This window comes from Gorilla gorilla, chromosome 18 (genome assembly GCF_029281585.2).
Source record: "Gorilla gorilla gorilla isolate KB3781 chromosome 18, NHGRI_mGorGor1-v2.1_pri, whole genome shotgun sequence".
NCBI classification, from domain to species: domain Eukaryota; kingdom Metazoa; phylum Chordata; class Mammalia; order Primates; family Hominidae; genus Gorilla; species Gorilla gorilla.
Window position 1 is genome coordinate 100,945,232 of NC_073242.2, and position 16,683 is coordinate 100,961,914.

At 40.0% G+C, this 16,683-nt stretch overlaps 1 protein-coding gene across 2 annotated transcripts in view; it reads right to left on the bottom strand.

Moving 5' to 3' along the window:
• The window catches only part of ZNF19 (zinc finger protein 19), a 92,579-nt gene that overhangs the window by 17,441 nt on the left and 58,455 nt on the right, over window positions 1-16,683 (bottom strand). Inside the window, exon 4 of one of the 2 annotated variants that reach the window (XM_055366422.2) lies at window positions 1,988-2,052. The gene's annotated coding sequence lies outside the window, so the exon portion shown is untranslated. Of the gene's footprint in view, window positions 1-1,987; window positions 2,160-16,683 lie in introns of those variants that run through there. The other variant, XM_063699730.1, reaches the window with a different exon arrangement.

Genomic DNA, 16,683 nt, shown 5'->3' on the forward strand with positions numbered 1-16,683 from the left:
TATAAGCAAAAAGATAACACAACTTTATTACTATTAATAATTTTTTCTTTTTTAATGTTTTAGAGATGGGGCCTTGCTATGTTGCCCAGGCTGGTCTTGAACTCCTGGGCTCAAGAGATCCTCTGCCTCAGCCTCCCAAAGTGCTGGGATTACAGGCATGAGCCACCATGCCCAGCTAATAACAATTCTTAACATCCTTTAATACCCAGCCATAATCCATTTTCCCTGATTGTCTCAAAAATGTCTTTTTACAGGTGGTTTATTCTAATCATGACCTGAACAAGGTCCTTACGCTGCATTTAACGATATGTCTCTGAAGTCTCTGTGTAAAATGCAGTTTTTCAGTGTGCTTGTACCAATTTCCCCTTTAGTAGCAGCATATGAGAGTACACTTGTTCTACATCACACTCAATAAATGTGAACCATTATGAGAATTGTAACTCTAATTATTTGGTGAATCAGAGGAGGAAGGCTAAAATTATACTGGGTTTTGCCTGGGGTAACTGAGTAGGTGGTGAGGTTTCAGAGGGAGAGGCGGACAAGCAATAATGAGTTTTTGGTGTCTGCATGGAAACACATCTACTTGGACATGTCATCTGAAGCCCAGGGGAAAGTGCAGGGCAGAGGTAGCGATATGGGTGGATAAAGATGTAAGACCAGATGGGATCACACTGAGCCAACAGAGAATTTGTAACCAAACAGCCTAGCCTGAAAATGCATTTTAAAACCTTTTTTCTTTTTTCTGTTTTTTACCTAGTCTCAAGATATAACCTTGAAGCTTACTGCATATATCATTGTTTTCTTCTCCTTAGTCTTAAAGTACAGCCTTGAAAATTACTTTCTTTGGAACATCACGTCCCTCCCTTTCTTACCATACACTTCCTTACACCATGCACATTTTTATCTAACTATATGCTGGTATCTAATTATGTGATTACTTAGAAATTCCAGGGGCTAATCTTGAAACAGACCAAGCATAGGGACCCAGCTGCAAAATTCCAGAAATTCAAGGCAGTTAGAAAATAACCTGGCCATTGTTGAGATGATGCCAGCCCACACTCTAAGTGGACCACAGCTCAAGATAGCCACTGGAACAAGACACGCAGACCTTGTACTCAGTACCCCTCTCACATGCCTCCCATTCCAAGTTCCCTTTTTTAAGCCCTTCTCCTCAGCCTAAAATTTGAAGTGGTTAGCTTGGATGTGAATCCGGCCACTTCCACTTGCAAACCAGCAGAGTTTTAATAAAAATTATATTAATAAAATAAGGACCACAACAGTACCACCTAGTGGAAATTTCTGGGAGACGTAATCAGCCATCTTTTCTCTTGCTCCTCTTGCCTGTGTTCTTTGACCTTTCACAACTGGAAGCTCTGAGGCCACACTTCTGTCTCTTTCTCACAAATATACACATGCCCACGTTTAAAATATATATATTTAAATATAGTTCTGTGTACATTCTTATTATTTTAGAGTTGCCTGGAGTTTTTTTCTTTCATGTTTTCCTTATTTTTTAAACTTTTTTTTTTTTTTAGATGAAGTCTCGTTCTTGTCCCCCCATTGCTGTAGGGCAGTGGCGCAATCTCGGCTCACTGCAACCTCCGCCTCCCGAGCTCAAGCGATTCTCCTGCCTCAGCCTCCCAAGTAGCTGGGATTACAGGCGTGTGCCACCACACCCGGGTAATTTTTGTATTTTTAGTAGAGATAGGCTTTCACCATGTTGGCCAGGCTGGTCTCAAACTCCGGACCTCAGGTGATCTGCCCGCCTCAGCCTCCCAAAGTGCTGGGATTACAGGCATGAGCCACCGCGCCAAGCCCATATTTTTTAAACTTTTAATTTTAGGTTTTTAAAAGTTACACTGTAAAGTAGTATAATGGACGCCCGGTGCCCATCCATCATCACCAGCTTCAATTCCATCTCATTGCATCTGCTCCTACAAACACACACGTAAACATGTGCACACACACTTTTGCTGTTATTGTTTACCTGTTTTGCTGGAGTTGAACTCAGACGTCATATCGTTTCTACTGTCAGTACTTCACTGTGTTTCTCTAGGAGATAAAGATAAGGGGATAAAGATAACACAATTATATTACCATTAATAAAAGTCTTAATACCCCCTAATACCCAGCCATATTCAGTTTTCCCTGATTGTCTCAAAAATGGCTTTGTACAGGTGGGGTTTTTTTTGTTTGTTTTTTGTTGTGGTGGGTTTTTTTTTTTTTTTTTTTTTGAGACAGTTTTGCTGTTGTTCCCCAGGCTGGAGTGCAATGGCACGATCTTGGCTCACTGTAACTTCAGCCTCCTTGGTTCAAGCAATTCTCCTGCCTCAGCCTCCCAAGTAGCTGGGATTACAGGCATGCGCCACCACACCCAGCTAATTTTTTTCTATTTTTTTAGTAGAGACGGGGTTTTACCATGTAAGTCAGGCTGGTCTCAAACTCCTGACCTCAAGAGATCCACCCACCTCGGCCTCCCAAAGTGTTGGGATTACAGGTGTGAGCCACCTCGCCAGGTCTACAGGTGGTCTTTCTAATCATGATCCAAACAAGGTCATCATACTTCATTTAGCAATATGTCTCTTAAGTCTCTTAAGTATATATAACAATTTGTCCTCCTTTTAAAAATGACATTTGTTCTTTGAAGACGTTGGACTATTTGTCCTACAGAATTTCTCCCATTCTGTGTTTGGCTGTGGTGTTATTTAACATCTTGACTTGTTCCCCACCATGTTTAGTGTGAGTTGGTAGTTTGATCCAGGAGTTTGATTTTATTTTATTCAAGTCCAACTCTAGTGGCTCCTTGCACACTCTTCCTAAACATCTTTGTTCTCCCTTTTCTCTTTTTCAATATTTACTCAATATTCTCAGAAAACTCAGTCTCCCTCTCTGCCTCTTCATTAAATGTGTTGGAAAAAAAAAAAGACCTTGGTAATAGATAATTATAGTAGACGAACTAGAGATAAAACTTGAATGTGGAATGGAAAACTATTTTTGCTTTTATTAGTTTTAATTAATAATAATAACTGTACATACCTATGGGATACTGTGTGATATTTCAATACATATATACAATACATAATGATCAAATCCACAAAATTAGCATATCCATCACCTCAAACATTCATCATTTCTTTGTGCTGGGAACATTCAAAATCCACTCTTGTAGCTATTCAAAATACAATAAATTGTTGTTAATTATAGTAATTCTATTATGCTTTAGAACGCTAGAACTCAGTCCTGCTATCAGTTCTCCCTTTGTATCCATTAACCAAATTTTGGCTCTCTCCGTATTTTGTTTTTAATGACCATAGTTTTAAGAGATCAAGTTTTAAAGCCCTTAGACATTCCCAGGAGGCCTCCTCCATAACATCTTCAATAAACTCCTAATTCTCCAATGGCTATCTATTCAGCAAATATTTATCTAGGTTTTACTGGTTATGTGCCAGGTATCATTCTGGGGATACAGCAGTGAATAAAATAGACAAAAAATATTTACATTTATAGAACTTGCATTATATTATAATTAATTTCTCTCACATTATACCTGCTGTCTTAATAAAGAGAATGAAATGGAAGAAATTTTTTATTTGGTATTTGCTAATATTGTAATTGTTTTGTTGCACTGACATATACATATAACAAAATTGCCCCATTATGGAAAAACTGATTTTCATTTCCAGGTAGTGACTTAACCACCACTTAAGATGCTAATTCACTTGGAATAGCATTCTGGGGTGCAAAATTAATTTCCAAATTAACTTTGGAAGATAACTGTAAGTTTTATAAAATTATGGAAGTTTATGAAAAACTAACACTTTTTAACAGCTAAATAAATTATCAAGGTAGGCTTAAATGTAAAAAATGAAATCAGACAGTATTAGAAAAATTATTTTCTCGTTCTTCTGCTTATACCAGTAAAAACCTCTATTAAAAAGTAAGAGTTGATTTGGGAGGCTGAGGCAGGTGGATCACCTGAGGTCAGGAGTTCAAGACCAGCCTGGCCAACATATAGTGAAACCCCATCTCCACCAAAAATACAAAAATTAGCTGGGCAGAGTGGCACACGCCTGTAGTTCCAGCTACTTGGGAAGCTGAGGCAGGAGAATTGCTTGAACCTTGGAGGTGGAGTCTGCAGTAAGCTGAGATCGCACCACTGCACTCCACCCTGGGCAACAGAGCAAGACTCTGTCTCTCAAAAAAACAAAAACAACAAAAAAGTTAGAGTTGAAAACCCTAGACTAGGCCCTTCAGCACTGGAATCAGATCTAAGTGTATTAGAACAGAACTTTACCAAATAGTTTTCTTCTGATTCCAAGATGATCCTTTGAAATAATTTATCCTCAGGATTTGGCTTACTCACAGAGAACATCCATTTCCTACAGTAAGGTGACTCTCAAATAAAATGAAAGTGAGCTACAGGAATCTAACAATCCTTCAAAAATCTTCTGGAATCTAATCAACACCAAATAGGAGTAAGGGCCATTGGTCAGTTCATTTGCAGAGATTTTATTACATATCTTTGTCTTACAAGTTTCAGACCGGCTGGGCGTGGTGGCTCATGCCTGTAATCCCAGCACTCTGGGAGGCCAAGGCAGGTGGATCACTTAAGGTCAGGAGTTCAAGGCTAATCTGGCCAACATGGTGAAACTCCAACTCTAATAAAAAAATATAAAAATTAGCTGGACATCGTGGTGTGCACCTGTAGTCCCAGCTTCTCAGGAAGCTGAGGCAGGAGAGTCACTTGAACCCGAGAGATGAATGCTGCAGTGAGCCAAGATCGTGCCACTGTACCCCTGGGTACAGTGTCTGGGTAAAAGAGCAAGACTCCATCTCCAAAAAGCAAAAGAATAGAAGTTTCAGACCAAAGTGCCACCTTGGTTTTTAGTTCTTTGTTCTGAGCTAAGCATATTAGCTTTTATTTTTATACGTTCTTGTTGTTTATCTTCTACATTTCTTTTTCATGCTCCCATCTTGTGGAAGATCCCTATCTTGTGCAGATTTGGATGCTACACCTGCAAGCGAGAGAGTGAGTGGCTCCTTGAAGATATTGGCAGTCCATGGAGAGTTAGCATGTGTGGAGTTTGGGCTCTAGTGCCTTGTTTTCTAAAGATGGTGTTTGGTATAGTTTGGATATGTGTCCCTGCCCAAATCTCATGTTGAAATGTAATCCCCAGTGGTGGAGGTGGGGCCTGGTGGGCGGAGTTCTCATGAATGATTTAGCACTATCCCCTTGGTGCTGTCCTTGCGATAGTGAGTGAGTCTTCCTGAGATCTGGTTGTTTAAAAGGATGTGGCTCCTCCCCGCTCTCTCTCTTGGTCCTGCTCCTGCCATGTGATGTGGCTGCTTCCCCTTCAACTTTGGCCACAATTGTAAGTTTCCTGAGGCCTCCCCAGAAGCTGAGCAGATGCCAGCATCATGCTTCCTGTACAGCCTGCAGAACCATGAGCCAATTAAACCTCTTTTCTGTATAAATTACCCAGTCTCAGCTATTTCTTTATAGTAAGGCGAGAACAGCCCAACGCAGCGTGCTAGCACTGTTCTCTTCCCCTCTTTTCACTCCGCACACAAAAGTTCTGCAATTCTGTGAATTTACTGTGTTTTTGTTCAAGTGTCTTAGCAACTTCATTCAGAATTTCAACATGCCATTTTAATCTGCTTCTCCCTCCCAAGCCTGTTACCTTGAAGTAGTAATTAACTGTCCTCATGCTTTTTCTTATTTTATTTGCTTGTCATTGATGGTGTTCTGAGCTACTCTTCCCTTGAGCTTCTTTGTTCATTCCTGAGGTCTTTCTCTTCCCTCTTCTCCCTGAGCACACCCAAAGTTTGCATCTAGTTAGTGATTTGCAATGTTATGCCCTACTTCATCTTTTTTTTTTTTTTTTTTTTTTTGAGATGGAGACTCACTCTGTCACCCAGGCTGGAGTGCAGTGGTGTGATCTCGGCTTACTGCAACCTCTGCCTCCTGTGTTCAAGCGATTCACCTGTGTCAACCTCCCGAGTAGCTGGGACTACAGGCGCCCACCACCATGCCCAGCTAATTTTTGTATTTTTAGTAGAGACAGGGTTTCACCATGTTGGTCAAGCTGGTCTCGAACTCCTGATCTCGTGATCCACCCACCTCGGCCTCCCAAAGTGCTGGGATTACAGGTGCGAGCCACTGCACCCGGCCTACTTCATTTCAAATATTTAATTTTGGGTCTTTTCCAACATGGATTGAACCTTTTTTGCATATTTATTAGCTTTAATAATGTAAATGTGGTCTCATACTGGGTAGAATTATCTTATTTGTTGCTCCTTGTACAAATTTCTCTGATCCCTGCCAGGCGAGGTATCAGAGCCCCAGCAATGGAAAGTGGCTGGCTTGTAGATGGTAAAAAAGAATTTACAGTATAGGTTTGAAAAGGAAAGTTTTATTAGATAGAAAGAACACTGCAGGAGAGTGCAATGAGGCACTTCAGCAAGAGAGGACTGAGCGTGCTGGTGGATTTTCCTTAGGGGTATTTATGGACCTTAAAGCAGGAGCTTAAGGGTAATGTGGACCACATTAGCAACGTAGGTCATGAAAAATGATCACATTTGTAGACATTTTAGTGCCTTGATGTCAGCAAGGGATGCACAATGAGTTTCAACGTGCATGGATTTCGGAGATGTATAGAACTCCTAGTTACTTATAAATTTAGGGGGAAGAAGTCTGGTACCAGATGCCAGCTTTAGATAATAGGCAAGTCTAATTACTTCCTAATTCCTCAGACAGGGAGTTTTGCCTCCAGATGGTCTGCTTGATGGCCCCAGGTGATCTTTGCTCTCCTCCATCATTATTAGTGTCATCATTTTTGAACCAGACCATATTCTGGCATCAAGAGGGAAGAAAAATTAACAATCTCCAACCATTTGAAGAGCCTGACTCTGTCCTGAATATTGAACAGCACTCTGAACAGCAGCTACATTTACATAGCACAATGGTGACATCTAGTGTCAGCAGGATAAATTTCAGCTAGCTCTGCAATTTACCTGAAATTTAAGCACAGGGTCTCAGTGCCTCAGGATCCTCACCTCAACTTCCTTCAGGGCCAAGAAAATGTTTCCTTTCAATTTGTAATTTGCCTTTGGATTTTCTTAACAATTGCTCTTTAATTTTATACATTATTGGGTTTAAAATTAATGTACAATAGACCAGAGATGTTTAGAGTGTACAATATGATGAGTTTTGACCAGCAGAGAACAAGATAGAAAAAATAAAAAAAACCCTTGTCCTCATAGAGCTTACATTCTTAATGGCCAAAATTATGTCACTTGGCTGCTCCTAACAGCAGAGGAATCTGTAAGGCAAGTTTTTTAACTTTCTTGCTTCCATAGTAGGAAGAAGATGGAAAGGGGGGTTTGCGTGAGCCCATCTACAATTCCTGCCACAGTGAGACAGAGAAGCACTCAAATTACGTAAGTGCTTATATACAACAGTTAAGGTTAAAGCATGTTTCAGAAGTATTGACATGCGTGTTCTTTACATCAGCCCTATTTATTATTATTACTACTATTATTATTAACTTAGATGCCTTCTTATGTGATGACATGTAAATAGATCCTCCAGCACAAGACCTTGATCCACAGAGGACCTCCAGTCAATGATAGACATTATCTTAGCACCAATAACGTACACCCTGTGGTTTTCTAATGTTGCTTAGAGCTTTCATTAGTTTGCATACCTTGTTCGCTGTAAAGGTTCTCTGTCTGCTATAAGCTCATCTGGCTCATGACACACTTCATCTGGCTCATCAAGTTGTTCACAGCCTGTTTGTTTTCCAAACTCCCCTTGATGGAAAGAAACAGATGTCTACTAGATAGGGTGAGTGGGTCCACTCATCTGGCTCAGAATATATCCATTCTTACTGAATCAATATTATATCACAGTTTATAAAAATGTACTCCAAAATTTCTGGGACTTACCACCAGGCTACGCTTCCCAAGGGAAAATCCATCAGAGCACTGGTTCTCAAACTTGGCTGCACATTGGGATCACCTAGGAAGTTTTTTAAAAAAACAGTGCCTAGGACCCACCCCGCAAAACAGTGATTCTCAACTAGGTGGTTTGCCCCACTACTAGAAATACATGGATATGTCTTTTGGTCAGTATAACTAGGTAAGTGTGCTACTGGCATCTAGTGGGTAGAGCCCAAGGGTGCAGTTAAACAACCCGCAATGCACAGGACAGCTCCTATAGCAAAGAATTATCTGGTCCCAAATGTCTATAGAGCCAAGGTGGAGAAACCCTGTCCAAAGATACAAATATCCGTATGCATTCAGCCTGGGTGTGGGATTTTTGAAACCTCCCCAGGTGATTATTCTATGCAGTAAAGCTTGAGAACCACTGCTAGAGACATGTTCCTAGAGAACATTGAATCATATGGCTAAATTCCTCTCAACCCCGTGCCATTGAGCTTGAACTGAAAATTTTCCATTTCTTCTTGTTTGATTTGGGAGTTGTTTGTTTGGGAGGTGAGGGTGGTTGAAAGGAGAAAGAGCTAGTTACTTTTGTGAGAAAGCCTAGGTTTCCCACAACATGCTAGAATGGGTATCTCTGTAAATAGAAGTCTAGCTGTTATTATTCACCTTGTGAGTTGGCCTCCCCGGCATAGCTCAAGAGGATCATTAACCACTGTCAAACACACATGTCCTGGGGTACGGGTCACTCGGAATTACATGTGGGAGAAGCAACTCCTTTGCAAATGAGCACTCCCTAATGTTTCACAGAATGACAGCTTCTCCCACTGGGGACCTCCCAGGAAGGGCCACTGCAGTTGTGAAACTCTAGGGGGAACCAGTCACATAGAACACATTGTGAACGATGCTCCCAGGCTTCATGGCCCTCAAAGTTAATTTTACATTCACCAGAATGCCTAGCCTTTTAAATCAGTCCCATATATACATACAAAGAGCGAGTGTCTCACTCTATTGAGCAGGCTGGAGAGTGGTGGCACCATCACTGCTCATTGCAGCCTTGACCTGCTGGGCTAAAGCAGTCCTCCTGCCTCAGCCTTGCGAGGCAGGCTGGGACTACAAGTGCATGCCACCATGCCTGGGTAATTTTTTAATTTTTCCGTAGAGCCAGGGTTTCACCATATTGCCCAGGCTACTCTTGAACTCCTGGCCTTAAGTGATCCTCCCACCTCAGCCTCCTAAAGTGCTGGGATTACAGGCATGAGCCACCATGCCTGGCCCAGTCCAGGCTACATGAAATATTTAAATATTTTGCCTACGTGAAAATATTCCACTAGCTCTCCATATGTACTTTGACATTTATTTATATTATCTCAGATAATGCCAGGATAATATATGTTACTCTCTATATATGTATATATACACACTATATGTATACATGTGTATTTATAGATAATATTTAAAATTTGTAATGCAAATAGTGTCGTATTATACAAGCCAACCTACAACTTGCTTTTTTCACTTAACACTCTATATTACCCACTTAGCATGCCCAGACATGTAGATATATGTTATTCCTCTAACAGCTGCAGAATATTACATTGCATGGACTTGATTTTAAAGAATAGTTGCATATTAGATGCAAGTGGAATGAACATGGGCATTTCCTGAGCCCCATAACATGACACTTAAAGGACAAAAAGGCTGCAGATTCACAAGGACAAGAGAGTGAGAAAGGAGACAAACGCAGATGAGAGATGTTCACAATGTTTCGGTGATACCAGGAAGCAAGCTGATTCACCCAGTGGAAAGGCTCAGGGATCGGGCATCAGAGACTTCACAAGGCAGAGGCGAGCCATGTGACAGACGTATAAGGATCAATTGGACGCACCGATCTCATTCCCACCTGCAAAGCCCAAAGACCTCTCCTCCCAAACTCTGCAATATAGGAGCTTTATTCTCTGGGGAAAACACCAGCAGAGGGCCAGATGGAGACAGTGGATTTAAAACAAGGAGGTGATTAAAAGTGTGCATGCTGAACAAACATCACAAGGCGTTGCCACTGCCCAAGCTCCATTCTCCCAACTGGCTCTCAAAACATTATCAAGCAGGCTTATACCGTCTGCAGAGGAGCCTTAGAGGCAGTGAATAACCCCAGATAAACCTACGAAACATCTGGGGTAAGGGTCTATCAGCGAAAAAAAAAATGCCATAGTCTCACAATTTCTTCTTTACCACAGAGGACTGGGTGTGATTCTAGGACCCCAAACACAGCCATGCCTACAGGTAGCACAAACATAATAGAAATGACAAGGAAGAAGAGGATTTCTAGAAATAATGATCAAGAGCATCGGGGATATTTAGCACTAAAACTAGTGATCCAAGGGACATGCTGGTAGGAGGTCATGGGGAACCATGGAGAATGTCAGACTGAGATGGGCAGGGATGAGCGCAGAGCAGGAGCAGCACTCAAGATGTCTACCTCTTAATTCCATCAAGGAGACAAGAGGGACTCGACAGAGCCATCATGGGACAGAGATCAACAGTGACCAACCTGATTCAGCAGCCACCTGGTGTACCTACTATGGGACAGAAATCAACAGTGACCAACCTGATTCAGCAGCCACCTGGTGTACCTACTATGCGCCAGATTCCGTGTTAGGGAGCACGTACGGATATAGGAGTAGGATGCTGTCCAATGATCTAACAATGCACCTGCAGAGATTGCCACTCACGGTGTTCTCCGCTTTCCTAGAGTCTGGAGACTCTCTCTTCTTACTTTCACAGCTCTTTGGCCAGCCACAAATCCATTTGCCCACACGCTTCCTGGTTCCTTCACTTTCCTCCAGCCTGACACAGACGTGTCTTTCCCGGTGCACTCCCACTAAAGAATGTCTGCGAGGATAGAAGGTCCCTTCTGGTTGTCATGACAAACCAACAAACCAGCATGGGAAACACTCACTGTGTGCAAGGGACTCACTTTGGCATTCAAATTTCATCGTACAGGATAAAGAAAATGTGGTTCGTCTATACCATGGAATACTACACAGCCATAAAAAGGAATGAGATCATGTCTTTTGCAGCAACATGGATAGAGCTGGAGGCCATTATCCTAAGCAGATTAACACAGGGACAGAAAACCAAATGCCACATGTTCTCACTTACAAGCCATGGTCCGCAACCTTTTTTTGTTTCATACCCATTAAAACAGTTTCATTAAAAAATTAGTTTAGGTAGTCATGGCCATCAAACACATGAAAAGATGCTCAATGTCATTAGTCATCAGGGAAATGCAAATCAAAACCAAAACGAGGCTGGGCGCAGCGACTCACTCCTGTAATCCCAGCACTTTGGGAGGCCAAGGCGGGTGGCTTCCCTGAGGTCAGGAGTTCGAGACCAGTCTGGCCAACATGATGAAACCCCATCTTTACTAAAAATACAAAAAAAAAAAAAAAATAGCTGGGCATGGTGGCAGCACCTATAATCCCAGCTACTCAGGAGGCTGAGGCAAGGGAATTGCTTGAACCAGGGAGTGGGGGTTGCAGTGAGCCAAGATCATACCACTGCACTCCAGCCTGGTGACAGAGCGAGACTCTGTCTCAAAGAAAAAAAAAAAAGAGATACTATTTCACACCCACTAGATCAGCCATAATTAAAATGGAAAATAACAAGAGTTGTGGACAATGTGGGGAAATTGGAAACCTTGTGCATTGCTGGTGGAAACGTAAAATAGTGCAGTCACTGTGGGAAAGTTTGGTGGTTCCTCAAAACGTTAAGCATAAAATTACCAGCAATTCCACTGCTAGGTACATAGTAGTTCCCCCTTATCCTCAGGGGATAGGTTCCAAGACCCACAGTGAATACCTGAAATCGTGCATCGTACCAAATCCTATGTACACCATGTTTTTTTCCTATACATGCATACCTACAATAAGGTTTAATTTATAAATTAGGCACAGTAAGAGATTAACAACAATGATAAAATAGAACAATAATAATAATATGCCAGTATCACTACTCTTGCATTTTGGGGCCATTAAATAAGGGTTACTTGAATACAAGCTCTGCAATGTGATAACAGTTGATCTGATATCTAAAACAGCTACCAGGTGACTGACAGGTGGGTAGCATCGACAGTGTGGAAATGCTGAACAAAGGTGTGACTCATGTCCCAGGCAGGACAGAGCGGGACAGGGAGAGGTTGCATCACACTACTCAGAATGACATGCAATTGAAAACCCAGGAATTGTTTACTTCTGGAATTTTCTGTTTAATATTTTCGGGCCATGGATGACCAAGGATAACTGAAATAGCAGAAAGGCGGAATACTGTGTACCCAAAAGAACTGAAAACAGGTATTCAAACAAACACCTTGTAGAGGAATGTTTGTTGCAGCAGCACCAGTCTCAATAGTGAAAAGATGGAAACAGCCCCAATGTCCATCAACTGATGAATAAATACAATCTGGCGTATTCATACAATTGAATATTATTCAGCCATAAGAAGGAACAAAGTACTGAAACATGCTACAATGCAATGAACCTTGAAAATATTATGCTAAGCGAAAGAACCCAGACAGAAACGGCCACGTGCTGCCTGATTTCACTTACACAAAAAGTTCAGAACAAATAAATCTATAAAGACAGAAAACAAACAAGCAGTTGCGGGGTGGTGGGGGGGTGTGGCAGAATGGAGAGTGTTTCATGGGTACAGAGTTTCCTCTTGAGGTGATGAAAATGTCTCAGAAATAAGAGATCGTGGTTGTACAAAGTTGTGAATGTACTAATGTCACAAATTGTAAACTTTGAAATAGTTAATGGTTAATTTTATGTTATGTGAATTTTACTCAATTAAAAAAATCCATAAAAGAAAATAAACCCAGATCCCCTCATATGTTTTTAGCTAATATTTAATATTTTCAAACATAAGTGTAAATAGTTGCAAAGGATGTAATTTAAAATAAAACTGTTACATCAATCTTTTAAATATAGCCGTACAATCTTAATGCACTATTAATTTCAGACTTGATCGCCTATTTTAAAAAATATATGAACAATCTTTTCTTTAACTGTCGTTTTAACTTGTCATTCCTTTTCCTCCTTGAAATTATGTTTCCATTACACTTCTCCACAAACTTTCAAACTTGTATAATTTTTTAGGTTTGAAAGTCTTTTCCCAATTATCTTATCATATATAAAATATGTATATAATTTAAATTAGAAACTTTAAAAAACTCTACTGACACCAAAGTCTTCAAATAGTGAAAACTTATTCTGGATTGGTTATTATTATTGCTATCAGTATATAACTGATCAAAACAACATAAATATTACAAGTTTTGATAAATAACATAAATAATTATTAAGCACAAAAATAAAAAATTTGTTAAAAATACACATGTTTTAATAGATTGGGTGGGGCTTTTTTCTGTTTATTCACACATTTGTGGGTAAATATTACACTAGAATGAGAGTTCAGCATAAACTCTATTTTTAAATTTTGTTTCTAGAAATATAAGCACTGTTTACACAAACAAGAAGATAGAAATGGAGAGTTTTGAGATATCAGTGTCAGTCACTCAATCCTTTTGAGTTTTATGCCCCAAATCACACAGTTGTTAATCATTAAAAAAAAAATCTCTTTTTTTAAGACAGAGTCTCTCCTGCTGTCACCCAGGCTAGAATGCAGTGGTGCTCACTGTAACCTCAAACTCCTGGGCTCAAGCGATTCTGCCATCTCAGACTCCCAAGTAGCTAGGACTACAGGCACATACCACCATGCCCGGCTAATTTAAAAAGGTTTTTTTGTAGAAACAGGGGTCTCACCCAGGCTGGTCTCCAACTCCTAGCCTCAAGTGACTCTCCCACCTCCACCTGCCAAAGCACTGGGATTACAGGCCTGAGCCACCACACCCCTCCTCAAAAATTTATCTTTAGTGATCTATCAGCTCATGGCTAGGTTAGGTATTCTTTCAATGCATTAATTTGTTTTTTAGGTTTGTTTTTACTTATTCTTTAATTTTTTATACTGACAAGCTCAAGTCTACATAAATATAGAAGAATAAAAAGAATCCCTATGTGCCCATCACCAGCATCAACAATGTTATCATCAACCCATGGCCAATCTTGTTTCATCTCTACCTTTCCCATCTCCTCTCCACCCCACACTTCATCACTGCTGGACTGTTTTGAAGCAAATCCCAGGTTACACACCTTTACTTCACCTGTAAATACTTCTATATATATCTCTCTTAAAAATAAGGATGTTTTGAAAACATAGCTTATAAACCAGTACACCTAAGAAATGCAAGTCATTCAGTATCCATCTAATGTGCAAATTTCCCCTAATTGTCTCACACATATTTTTGTTTTGGTTTGGTTTAGATTTTAGTGTTGGTTTTTCTTCTCTTTCTTTTCTTTTCTTTTCTAGTGTTGGTTTTTTAACTCAAGATCCTAACAAGGCCCACAAATTGCATTTGGCTGATATTTCTCTTAAGTCTCTTTGCATCTCCTTGGCTTACTGTTTAACATGCTCTTCTGGCCCCTGAATTTCCTGAAAATTGATCTTTAGATCTCAAGACTTGGTCAGATTCAGATTTTATACTTTGGCAAGAATCCTTCACAGGTGGTATGTGCAGTGGGTTCAGTGTTATTATCTTTCCATCTAATGGTTTTAGCAGCTATCAATGACACAACCTGGATCCATCATTATGAAATGGAGTTCCTCTTCAATTTTAATGAAAGCCAGTAAATGGAAACCTGCAAAAGAATTTGTTCCCTAGTTGTTAGAGTCACCACTCTCTTAATTTTTGGAAACTAGTATACTCAACTTCAGAAATTATCATTATTATATTAATTAATTATTGATTTTGAGACTTATTTTATTAATTAGACTTATTAATTATTAATTTTGAGACAGGTAATTATAATTAATTATACTGGTTATTCTTTCTTTTTTTTTTTTTTTTTTTTAGACAAGGTCTTGTGTATCACCCAGGCTGGAGTGCAGTGCAGTGGCACAATCATAGCTCACTGTAGCCTTGAACTCCTGAGCTCAAGTGATTCTCCTGCCTCAGCCTCCCAAGTAGCTAGGACTACAGGCATGCACCACCACGCCCCATTAAATTGTCTTATTTTTATTTTTGTAGAGATGGGGTCTTACTATGTTGTCCATGCTCACCTTGAACTCCTAGCCTCAAGCAGTCTTCCCACCTCAGTCTCCCAAAGCACTAGGATCACAATGCATCAGCCTGCTATTATTCTTTCACTTAAGATACACCTTGTTTAACTTGTGGATAATACTCAAAAACTATTGGAAAATCAAAATATTTATATCAAACCACCATCACCAATTTAATATTTTTTCAATAAAAATATTTTTATCTCATCCTATGTTTTAAATACATTCTTGTTAAAAAGCCTTGGAAATCTATTTCATTTCACCTATGAAAAATACCCACCATATAACCTAATTGGACACTCTGATCCTCATTTTCAAACCAATAAAATAATCAGAGTTAATTTCTCTCTGACTTTTTTTTTTTTTGAGATGGAGTTTCAGTCTCGTTGCCCAGGCTGGAGTTCTAGTTTGATTGCACTGTGGTCTGAGAGACAGTTTGTTATAATTTCTGTTCTTTTACATTTGCTGAGAACTGCTTTACTTCCAACTATGTGGTCAATTTTGGAATAAGTGCGATGTGGTGCTGAGAAGAATGTATATTCTGTTGATTTGGGGTGGAGAGTTCTGTAGATGTCTATTAGGTCTGCTTGATGCAGAGCTGAGTTCAATTCCTGGATATCCTTGTTAACTTTCTGGCTCATGGATCTGTCTTATATTGACAGTGGGGTGTTAAAGTCTCCCATTATTATTGTGTGGGGGTCTAAGTCTCTTGTAGGTCTCTAAGGACTTGCTTTATGAATCTGGGTGCTCCTGTATTGGGTGGATATATATTTAGGATAGTTAGCTCTTCTTGTTCAATTGATCCCTTTACCATTATGTAATGGCCTTCTTTGTCTCTTTTGATCTTTGTTGGTTTAAAGTCTGTTTTATCAGAGACTAGGATTGCAACTCCTGCCTTTTTTTGTTTTCCATTTGCTTGGTAGATCTTCCTCCATCCCTTTATTTTGAGCCTATGTGTATCTCTGCATGTGAGATGGGTCTCCTGAATACAGCATACTGATAGGTCTTGACTCTTTATCCAATTTGCCAGTCTGTGTCTTTTAATTGGAGCATTTAGCCCATTTACATCTAAGGTTAATATTGTTATGTGTGAATTTGATCCTGTCATTATGATGTTAGCTGGTTATCTTGCTCATTAGTTGATGCAGTTTCTTCCTAGCATTGATGGTCTTTACAATTTAGCATGCTTTTGCAGTGGCTGGTACCGGGTGTTCCTTTCCATGTTTAGTGCTTCCTTCAGGAGCTCTTGTAAGGTAGGCCTGGTGGTGACAAAATCTCTCAGCATTTGCTTGTCTGTAAAGGATTTTATTTCTCCTTTTCTCCTTCACTTATGAAGCTTAGTTTGGCTGGATATGAAATTCTGGGTTGAAAATGCTTTTCTTTAAGAATGTTGAATACTGGCCCCCACTCTCTTCTGGCTTGTAGAGTTTCTGCTGAGAGATCCACTGTTAGTCTGATGGGCTTCCCTTTGTGGGTAACCCAACCTTTCTATCTAGCTGCCCTTAATATTTTTTCCTTCATTTCAACTTTGGTGAATCTGACAATTATGTGTCTTGGAGTTGCTCT